The sequence below is a fragment of the Pan troglodytes genome, chromosome 6, assembly GCF_028858775.2.
Source record: "Pan troglodytes isolate AG18354 chromosome 6, NHGRI_mPanTro3-v2.0_pri, whole genome shotgun sequence".
NCBI lineage: Eukaryota > Metazoa > Chordata > Mammalia > Primates > Hominidae > Pan > Pan troglodytes.
The window spans coordinates 165,781,764-165,792,361 of NC_072404.2; the positions used below are offsets into that span (position 1 = coordinate 165,781,764).

The 10,598-nt window shown below is 36.9% G+C and overlaps 1 long non-coding RNA gene across 1 annotated transcript; it reads right to left on the bottom strand.

Moving 5' to 3' along the window:
* Positions 1-579: 579 nt before the first annotated feature.
* Positions 580-2,875, bottom strand: LOC112209817 (uncharacterized). Its single transcript, XR_002944779.2, has 2 exons — positions 2,139-2,875; positions 580-712 (listed from the first exon to the last, which is right to left on the bottom strand). It is a non-coding gene; the product is annotated as an uncharacterized LOC112209817 (long non-coding RNA).
* Between the last annotated feature and the right edge of the window lie 7,723 nt (positions 2,876-10,598).

Here is a 10,598-nt window from a genome sequence, read left to right on the forward strand (position 1 = left end):
GCAAGTTTTTCAATGGCAGGAGAGCCTTCATAAGGAAATGAAGACACAAAGCAGCAGCTAGAGTCAAACATTTATGCCCTGAATTGTGAAAATGTAACAAGGCAAAGGGGCTTATGCTAGGGTAAATAACTGGGTAAATAAGTAATTAGGAACATAAGGGATGCTTGTATAGATTCGTATCAGCCTCAACTTCCTATCCTTTGTGATGAGAATGTTACTTTCTTCTTGGTTTAGGGAGGACACCTTTCACATGGGAATTTCATCTCTGGCTTTTAAAGAACAGTGAAGGTCAGAGCGATCTTCTTGCATCTCCTGTTTTGATGTGCCTTTAGTTTAAAATAATTCTGATGCCAAAGTGGCATATTTGGGAATGATGTGTTCTGAGTGACATGTTTTGGGTAGTGTATTCTGAGCCTCTTCATTCCCCATTTGAAACTTTACTTTTAGAAAGTTTCATATGTTAAAAGCCAAGTTAGTAGCTGTGAGCAGATTTGGGTTGGAAGTTGTGAAACAAGAGATCAACGAAGGGAAAGAAAAACACGGAATGGAACACACAGAAGAACAAATATTCCCCGTATCTTATTGACACAGCCTTTTAGTCCTGAGAATAGTTCAGTTCAGTTGAACAGTTGCGTCTCATTTTAGGAGGCCGTGTTGCAGTTGGGCTTCCATCCAAGTTGAGACTTCATAGTGTAAACAATAAGAGGCATTTCTATGGAAACAAGAGAAAAATAAAGGTTAATGTTTAGGGCAAGTTATAAGCCCAGCTTTTGAGTCCAGACGGCAATCAGTTGGTAAGGGTACTATAGGTTGGGCTCAAAGCATCTTTAGATAGACAGTGAAGATAAGCAGTGGTAATTCTGATCAATTTCCTGATTTGCAGTTTGAATGTCTCTGGTGAGGTCATTGGGTGTTCCAGTGGACTTTCTGAGTGGCCTACACAGCAACAGGCACAAAGGTTGCTTATATATTAGTTGTGGTAGTGAGTTCTCTGAAGTTTATATCAAGTCATCCAGTTTCAGCTTGCAAAATTTCAGGAAAAGGGCAGCTTCAGTTTTCAGTGATGTCAAGTCAAGAGAGTAGGAGAAAAACATGAAGCATTAGCCTGAAGATTTGTTGCCGGATATGGGAGGAAATTAGAGTTTAATATCTAATCCATTCTACATATAGATAACAAAACCTCAAAGACAATGAATAGTACTAGAATCCAATAACGGGTACACTATAGTTTTTTTAAATATAATTTTTCTCTCCACAGTCACTCCCACTTTTACCAAACATAATCACAGTAAGACTAATTTTTTTACAAAATAAGTCTAGTCACATTAAACTTGTCTTGATTATTTATATAATGCAGCAAGAATAGTGATTGATCATATAGGCTCTTTTTAAGTCTGCTTTGCTGGAACTGCTAATAAGGAATCTAAAAGCCTCTCAAGTCTAGGAAGCCAAGCCAAGAGCTTGTCATTAGATTTCGCCTGTAACACCTCTAGATTTGGGTGAGTTCCTCTCTTCTCGAGGTCTCCAAAATATTTTTAAGGCTCCTGGGCCTGCATGAAAGTTACCTTCTTTACTCAACTATAAGGCTAGGAACTCTGTGAGCAAGGTACCAGGCTGGGGGTTTTTTAAGGGGCCTTATTCGCCCCACAAAGTCATCCTTAGTTTCTTAAAACTGTGTAGTCATATCTGATTCTATGACATTCTAAAAATTACATTCCAAAGCTTTGGTAATGTAACCAATGTTTTCCATTGTGTCCTGTTACAAACAGATAGATTCTTATTGGAGCTATACAAACAACTATTGTCATGAATGTAAGAATACTCACTCATCATTTTCAAATTCTGGAGGGATTAGGTAGGGAGAAAATTAAATGCTTTATTTCTGTTTACAAATGCATAATCTACCAGATTGTGGTCAACTACAGATAGCGTAGGATAAAAGAGAAAACATTTCCTCAGATCTGGAAAACAAAATATTAAAGAACGAGCAATGTTTTGAAAAAAGGTAATTTTTTAAAGCATCATTTTTTTTCATCAGTTCATTTAGTCCCATCCAATTAATTTTTGTTTTGCCCAACATCGGGTTAACAGTTTTACAAACCAGTCAGTTTCTTCATTAGAGTTCTGGAAATTCTTACCCAGGCCAATGGTGTGATCTTAAAGTTATCAAAAACCTGTACTTGTTGGAGTCTTTTCCATGAATCTCTTTGAAGACAAATTTTGACCATAGTGGCTTGCAAAAGCTTTTAGGAAAATATCAAAGTAAAATAACATGTAAATGATAAAAGATTTTTAAGTAGTCACATTTAAATATCTAATGAGAGTTTCTTACAATCTAATTGATGAGGAAATTTGGTTATTTCTGTGACATACAACATTGTAAAATAAGATGTAGAATTCTGATTGATAACATTATATCAGACATATGATGAATAGCTAAGGGTATTGGCAAATTTTAACAAATTTTATTTCTGAAACACTCTTATTAGTAACATGTGCCCATATAAATATAAAGAAAGCTAAACGTCACTTTTACTTGACAATGCTTCCCACATAATTTAACATATCAAATAAGCCAATTAGTTTAATGTCCCTCTTTTACAAGGTGAGAGAGAAATTCTTTCACATTTTCCAGGAGCCCATCTCAAAAATCCCAAAGTTAGTTCAAGATCAATAAAAAAGGCTTAATTTAGAAATTAATCTTGGGAAGTTTGTCAGAAACGTCAAAAGGGGCTGAGTATGGTGGCTCACACCTTTAATCTCCACATTTTGGGAGGCCAAGGCAGGAGGATGGCTTGAGCCTGAGAGTTAAGACCAGCCTGGGCAACACAGACCTATCTCTACAAAATATTTTTTAAAACATTAGCGGAAGATAATAGCATGCACCAGTAGTCCCAGCTACTCAGGAGGCTGAAGTAGGAGGATCCATTGAGCCTGGGGGTCAAGGCCGCAGTGAGCTGTGATCATGCCACTGCATCGTAACCTGGGTAACAGAGTGAGACCCTATTTCAAAAAATAAAAACAATAATAAAAACTAGGAGTGGAAAGGATAGGGGTTTAGATGAAACAAGATTGCCCATATATAACTGTTGATGCCTAATGATAGCTACGTTGAGTTCAGTACACTATTTTTTCTACTTCTATGTATTTAGAATTTTCCACTTAAAAAGTTTTTTTAAATAGATTGACAGAGGTTTATCAAAGTTCATAATATTTCAATTTTTCCAAATATTTTAGATATAATGGGTTAAATGGGATACTTTTCAACCTTTCAGTGAAAGAGTAAGACATACAATTTATAGTCATTTGATATGTCTTGATAAAGCTTTTTTGGTACACTTCCCAGATACTGAGAAATCAAGTGATTCTAATGACTGGCCATTAAATCCTTTTGCAAGTAAAGCAGTTTCCACTATTTTGTTTTCAACAAAAAGGAAGACAGATATATCCATCAATAGACAATTAAAAATTAATGAGAAACCACTATGCAGTTTTGGCATTTATTTTGGAAGGAGTACAAAGAATTGAGTGGCATTATCATAACAGAATTGATTATATTTCTATTGATTCATTTATATGAACAAGACTTCTCAATTTTTGCACTGATGAAAACAAAAAATAGGAAAAGAATTGATGCTGAACATTGTCTCATTCTGGCAAAGAATGATGTCATAGTGCATGCATGAAATAAATTAAAAGAAGCCTCATTCATCCCATTGAGAGATGCATTTTCAAAATTAAAAAGGTAGTGATAAATTATTTTACTAATGTTGTGATGTATTTATGTACTTTCATCAATCATGTACTGATAATTTATTTTATTTTTTACTGACCCCCCAAATGCTTTAATAATAACTAAATATGAAAGAAAATGTTCACACTAAATATCTATGGCCACAGAATTTTTTTCAAATTCCATATTTATTTTTGTGATAGAAAAAGATGCCAGGGTGACCAAGATTTTTCAAGCATAAAAATTGATCACAAGATACAATTCTGTGGGGAAATAAATGGACAGCCAAGGAGAAAAAGCAACAGGTAAAATTTCCGACTGTTAGAAAAAGGCTTGCTCATGTATTTTTTAAATAGCTGAAGACTGGTGTCCAATTGCTTTGTTATTTGTATTATATTGAAAATAATTTTAAAAGAAGAAGTAATTTCATTTAAAAATGTTAATATCTACAATGTGCTAGAAATTACATCCTTTGCAAATATTCATGATGAAAAAATTTTAGAAGTTCAGCATAAAATCAAGAGAAGACCTAAATTTTTAAAAATCCCTTTAGTGAATACAGAAGTAAAAAAGTTTGAAGACCATTGCCTTAAAGAAAACCTTACATGAATGCATAAGGATATTTTGTAAGAAGACTCATGATAGTAAAAAGCTAGAAACAACCCAAATATTCATCAATAGTGCATTGGATAAGCAAATTATAGACTATCCACACAGTGGAATGATATTCAGCAGGAAAAATGAACAAAACACAATTACCTACATCAACATGAATAAATATCATATACATAATGTTTAATCAAAGAAGAACCGTTCTTTTCCCAGAAGAATACAGAATCTGATTCCATTTTTGACAAGGTTAGTCATGGAAAAAAACTAAAAATATATATCGTTTAGAGCAACAGACATAGGTGATACAAAACTATAAAGAAAAGCAAGGAAAGGCTGGGCGCGGTGACTCACGCCTGTAATCCCAACCCTTTGGGAGGCCAGAGCAGAAGGATTCCTGAGGACAGGAGTTCGAGACCAGCCTGGGCAAAACAGTGAGGCCCTGTCTCTACAAAAAAAAAAAAAAAAAAAATTGGCCAGGTGAGGTGGTGCACAAGGTGATCTTGCTACACAAAAGTCCAAAGTGGGAGGATCGTTTGAGCCCAGGAGGTCAAGGCTGCAGTGAGCTATGATTGCACCACTGCACTCCAGCCTAGGCAATGGAGCAACACCCTATCTCAAAAAAAAGAAAAAGAAAGAAAGTGAATGATTAACACAAAAGAGAGGATAGTAGTAATACCCTAGCGACAGGGAGAGGAACTCATGGAGGTGGGATGGGAAGCTTTCAAGGGCAATGCTCTACTCCTTAAACTGGGTATGGCTTTATTGAGCTTTATGCTGTACATATACTCTTATATATATATATTCATGATATACTTAACTATAAATATAGCTCAACCATATTGAAAAACACGAAACAAGACCTGAACAAACAGAAAAACAGACCATGTTCTTGTATGAAAATACTTACCACTATGAAAATATACATTCTTCCAAAATGGATATATACATAATTAAATTCCAATTGAAATCTGTTGTTTTTGTGTGTGGAATTAGATATGCTTTCTTCAGGCTCCCTTGTGGGGAAAAAAAAAATGCCTGAACATAAGTTAGTCTGGCATCGGCATAAAACACACAAATAAATCAGTAGGACAATATACATAGTACATAATGAATCCTAGTTAATAATGGGAATAAATGTATGAAAAAGCAGAGGAAAATTGGTTATTTAGTTAAGTGGTGAGGAAAAAACAGCTTTCCAATTAGAAGAAAGTAAAGCTGGGCTGCTACCTCACACTACGTAAAAATCCAAGAGGCCAGGCACAGTGACTCACACTGTAATCCCAACACTTTGGGAGGCTGAGACAGGTAGATCACGAAGTCAAGAGATCGAGACCATCCTGGCCAACATGGTGAAACCCCATCTCTACTAAAAACACAAAAATTAGCTGACCGTGGTGGTGCCCGACTGTAGTCCCAGCTACTTGGGAGGCTGAGACAGGAGAATCACTTTAACCCGGGAGACGGAGGTTGTAGTGAGCCGAGATCGCACCACTGCACTCCAGCCTGGCAACAGAGCGAGACTCCATCTAAAAAAATAAAAAATAAAATAAAATCCAAGAAGGACTGAATTTGTGTCTGTAAAAAAATAAGAACATGAAAATCTTAAGACAAAATACAGGAGATTATACGTACAAGCCAAGAGTTGAATGTACCTTCTTAACCAAGATATGAAGCCAAAAGTTATAAAAGAAAAGATGGCTTTAAAGTGTTTAATATGGCAAAGATGCCATAAACAAATTTAAAGATAAAAAAATAAATTTTTCTCTTGAGCCCAGGAGTTGTAGGCTGCAGTGAGATCTGATTGCACCACTGAAATCCAGCTTGGGCAACAGAGTGAAACCTCATCTCTAAGGAAAAAAAAATTTAAGATGAAATTTTAAAATCTATGTTACCAAAAAAACTCACAAATATAAAAATGTGCAACATCCTTAGACTGTTCACAGATGAACAATCAATGGCCAATACACATGTGAAAAAAATTCACTTCATAATGAAGGAAATGAAAATCAAAACAACTTGAAAGCATTGTAAAAAGTTATATACTATTGACAAAAATTAGGGGTGAGCTGAGGTCTGGAGTTCGAGATCAGCCTGACCAACATGGAGAAACCCCATCTCGACTACAAATACAAAATGCCGGGTGTGGTGGCGCATGCCTGTAATCCCAGCTACTCCGGAGGCTGAGGCAGGAGAATCGCTTGAATCCGGGAGGCAGAGGTTGCGGTGAGCCAAGATCGCGCCATTGCACTCCAGCCTGGGCAACAAGAGCGAAACTCCATCTCAAAAAAAAAAAAAAAAAAATTAGTGGTGAGGTTGGGAAGAAACACAAAAGATGCTTTAATGCATTGCTGGTAAATGTAAATTATTACAGCCTTTTAAGAAAGCTCTCAATAGGATTTATTTTATTTTAAAATATTTATACACTTTAATGCATCAACCCTATTCCAAAGACTCCGTCTCATGGCAATAAAAGCTCCAGTTAGTATAGTCTGGTTTTGCAGAACTGTTTCTAGAGGCAAAAACATAGGAAGAGAGGTAAAAGTGCATCAGTAGGGCTACTCATATTGGTATACTCATATCATGGAAATATTATGCAGCACTAAAAAGGATTATTAGAATGGCTAAAATTAAATACACTGACCACACTGAGTGCTGGGGAAGATGTGGAGGGACTGGTGGTATATAAAATGGTGCAATTGGCCGGGCTCAGTGGCTCACGCCTGTAATCCCAGCACTTTGGGAGGCCAAGACAGGCAGATCACCTGAGGCCAGGAGTTCAAGACCAGCCTGGCCAACATGGCGAAACACTGTCTCCACTAAAAATACAAAAAAAAAAAAAAATTAGCCAGGTGTGGTGGCAGGCGCCTATAATCCCAGTTTCTCAGGAGACTGAGGCAGGAGAATCGCTTGAACCCAGGAGGCGGAGGTTGCAGTGAGCTGAGATCACACCAGTACACTCCAGCCTGGGCAACAAGAGCAAAACTGCGTCTCAAAAAAAAAAAAAAAAAGTGGTGCAATGACGTTAGAAAACAATTGGTCAGTTTCTTAAAAAGCAATCTTACACACCCATAATATGACTCAGGCATTCCACTCCTAGGTATATTCCTAAGAGAGAAGAAATCATGCGTTCATAAATGTCTTATACCTGATCATTCATAAAAGCTTTATCTGCAATAGGCAAAAGTTGGGAATAAACAAAATATCTATCAACAGGTGAATGGATAAACTAACTGTAGCGTATCTATACAATGGAATATGACTTCTCAATAAAAAGATATGAGCTACTGATTCACACAACATGGGTGAACCTCAAAATTATTATGCTTAGTGGAAAAAGTCAAACAAAAGGCGTACATATAGTATATATGGTGTGATTCCACTTACTCTAGAAAATGCTTACTATTCTATAGTGACAAAAAGCAAGTCAGCGGCTGCCTGGGGGTGGGGGTGAGAAGTGTCAGGAGGAAGGACTGACAAGGGTCATGAGGATATTTTGGGGGGGGCCAATGGATATGTGTCAAAACTTATTAAATCGTACACTTTAAATACGATTCTCTCTCTCCCACTCTGTCTCTCTCTCCCTCTGAATTCTCCCTCTATCTCCCACTGAAAACTGGAATAAGACAAGGATGCCCACTCTCACCACTCCTATTCAATATGGTACTGGAAGTACTAGCCAGAGCAATCAGGCAAGAGAAAGAAATAAAAAGCATTCAAATAGGAAGAGAGGAAGTCAAACTACCTCTGTTTTCAGACAATATGATTTTATATGTAGAAAACCTCATAGTCTCTGCCCAAAAGCTCTTACAGATTCAAGACAAACAAATTTAAGAAAGTTTCAGGATAAAAACTCAATGTACAAAAATTAGTAGCATTTCTATACACAAACAACGTCCAAGCTGAGAGTCAAATCAAGAATGCAAACCCATTCGTAATAGCCACGCACACAGAAAAAAATAAAATACCTAGGCATTTTCAAATACCTTTCAGTAAAATATGTTTCACCTCCCTAACCAAGGAGAGTTTTGTAATTCTCAACCCCAGTGAGGCGAAAGATCTCTACAATGAGAATTACAAAACAATGCTCAAAGAATTTAGAGATGACACAAACAAATGAAAAAACATTTCATGCTCATAGATAGGAAGAATCAATATTGTTAAAATGGCCATACTGCCCAAATCAATTTACAGATTCAATGCTATTCCTATCACACTACAAATTACCTTTTTAAATAATTAGAAGAAACAATTCTAAAATTCATATGGATCCAAGAAAGAGCCCAAATAGTCAAAGCAATCCTAAGCAAAAAGAACAAAGCTGGAGGCATTACATTACCTGACTTCAAACTTTCCTAGAGAGCTACAGTAACAAAAAACAGCACGGTGTGGTACAGAAACAGACATATAGACCAATGGAACAGAATAGAGAGCCCAGAAATAAAGCCACACACCTACAACCATCTGATCTTCAACAAAGTCAACAGAAACAAGCAATGGGGAAAAGACATCCTAGTCAATAAATGGTGCTGGAATAACTGGCTACCCATATGCAGAAGATTGAAACCGGACCTCTTCATTTCACTATATACAAAAATCAACTCAAGGTGGATTGAAGACTTAAATGTAAAACCAAAACTACAAAATCCTAAAAGAAAACCTAGGGAATACCATTCTAGACATAGGCCCTGGCAAAGATTTCATGACAAAGATAACAAAAGCAATTGCAACAAAAACAAAAATTGACAAATGGGACCTAATTAAACTAAAGAGCCTCTGCACAGCAAAAGAAACTACCAACACAGTAAACAAACAATCTACAGAATGAGAGAAAATATTTGCAAACTATGTATCCAACAAAGTTTGGATCCAGAACCTATAAGGAACTTAAACAAATTAACAAGCAAAAACCCATTTAAAAATGGGCAAAGGACATGAACAGACACTTCTCAAAAGAAGTCATATACATGGCCAACAAGCTTATGAAAAAATGAACATTACTAATCATTAGAGAAATGCAAATCAAACCCACAATGAGATACCATCTCACACCAGTCAGAATGGCTATCATTAAAAGTCAAAAAGTTTGGGAGGCCGAGGGGGGTAGATCATGAGGTCAGGAGTTTGAGACCAGCCTGGCCAACATAGTGAAACCCCATCTCTACTAAAAATACAAAAAATTAGCTGGGCATGATGGCGGATGCCTATAATCCCAGCTACTTGGGAGGCTGAGGCAGGAGAATCGTTTGAACCTGGGAGGCGAAGGCTGCAGTGAGCCAAGATCGCACCACTGCACTCCACTCCGGGTGACAGTGGGAGACTCCATCTCACCAAAAAAAAAAAAAATCAAAAAGTAACAGATGCTTGAGGTTGTTAAGAAAAGGGAATGCTTATACACTGCTGATGGGAATGTAAATTAGCTCAGCCACTGTGGAAAGCAGTTTGGTGATTTCTCAAAGAACTTATAACAGAACTACAATTTGAACCAGCAATCCCATTACTGAGTATATACCCAAAGGAATATAAATCATCCTACCGTAAAGACACACACATGCATACGTTCATCGCAGCAATATCTGTGATAGCAAAGACCTGGGATCTACCTAGATGGCCATCAATGGTAGACTGAATAAAGAAAATTGCTACATATATACCTGTATATGGAATACTATGCAGTCATAAAAATGAGATCATGCCTTGTGGCAACATGGATGGAGCTTCAGGCCATTATCCTAAGCAAACTAATACAGGAACAGAAAACCAAATACCACATGTTCTCACTTACAAGTGGGAGCTAAACACTGAGCACACATGAACACAAAGAAGGGAACAAGAGACTCTGGGGCCTGCTTGAGGGAGAAGGGTGGGAAGAGGGTGAGGATCAAAGAACTACCTATTGAGTACTATGCTAATTGCATAGGTGATAAAATAATTGGTACACCAAATCCCCATGACACACAATTTACCTGTACAACAAACCTGCACACATACCCCTAATCCTAAAATAAAAGTTGGGGGGAAAAAACAATAGATGTTGGCATGGATGTGGTAAAAAGGGAAATTCGTATAATCTCTATGGAAAACAGTGTGGAAATTTCTCAAAGAACTAAAAGTAGATCTACCATTCAATCTAGCAATCCCACTACTGGGTATCTACCCAAAGGAAAAGAAGTCATTATATCAAAAAGACACTTTCACATATATGTTTATTGCAGCACAATTCATAACTGCAAAGATATTAAACAAACCTAAGGGC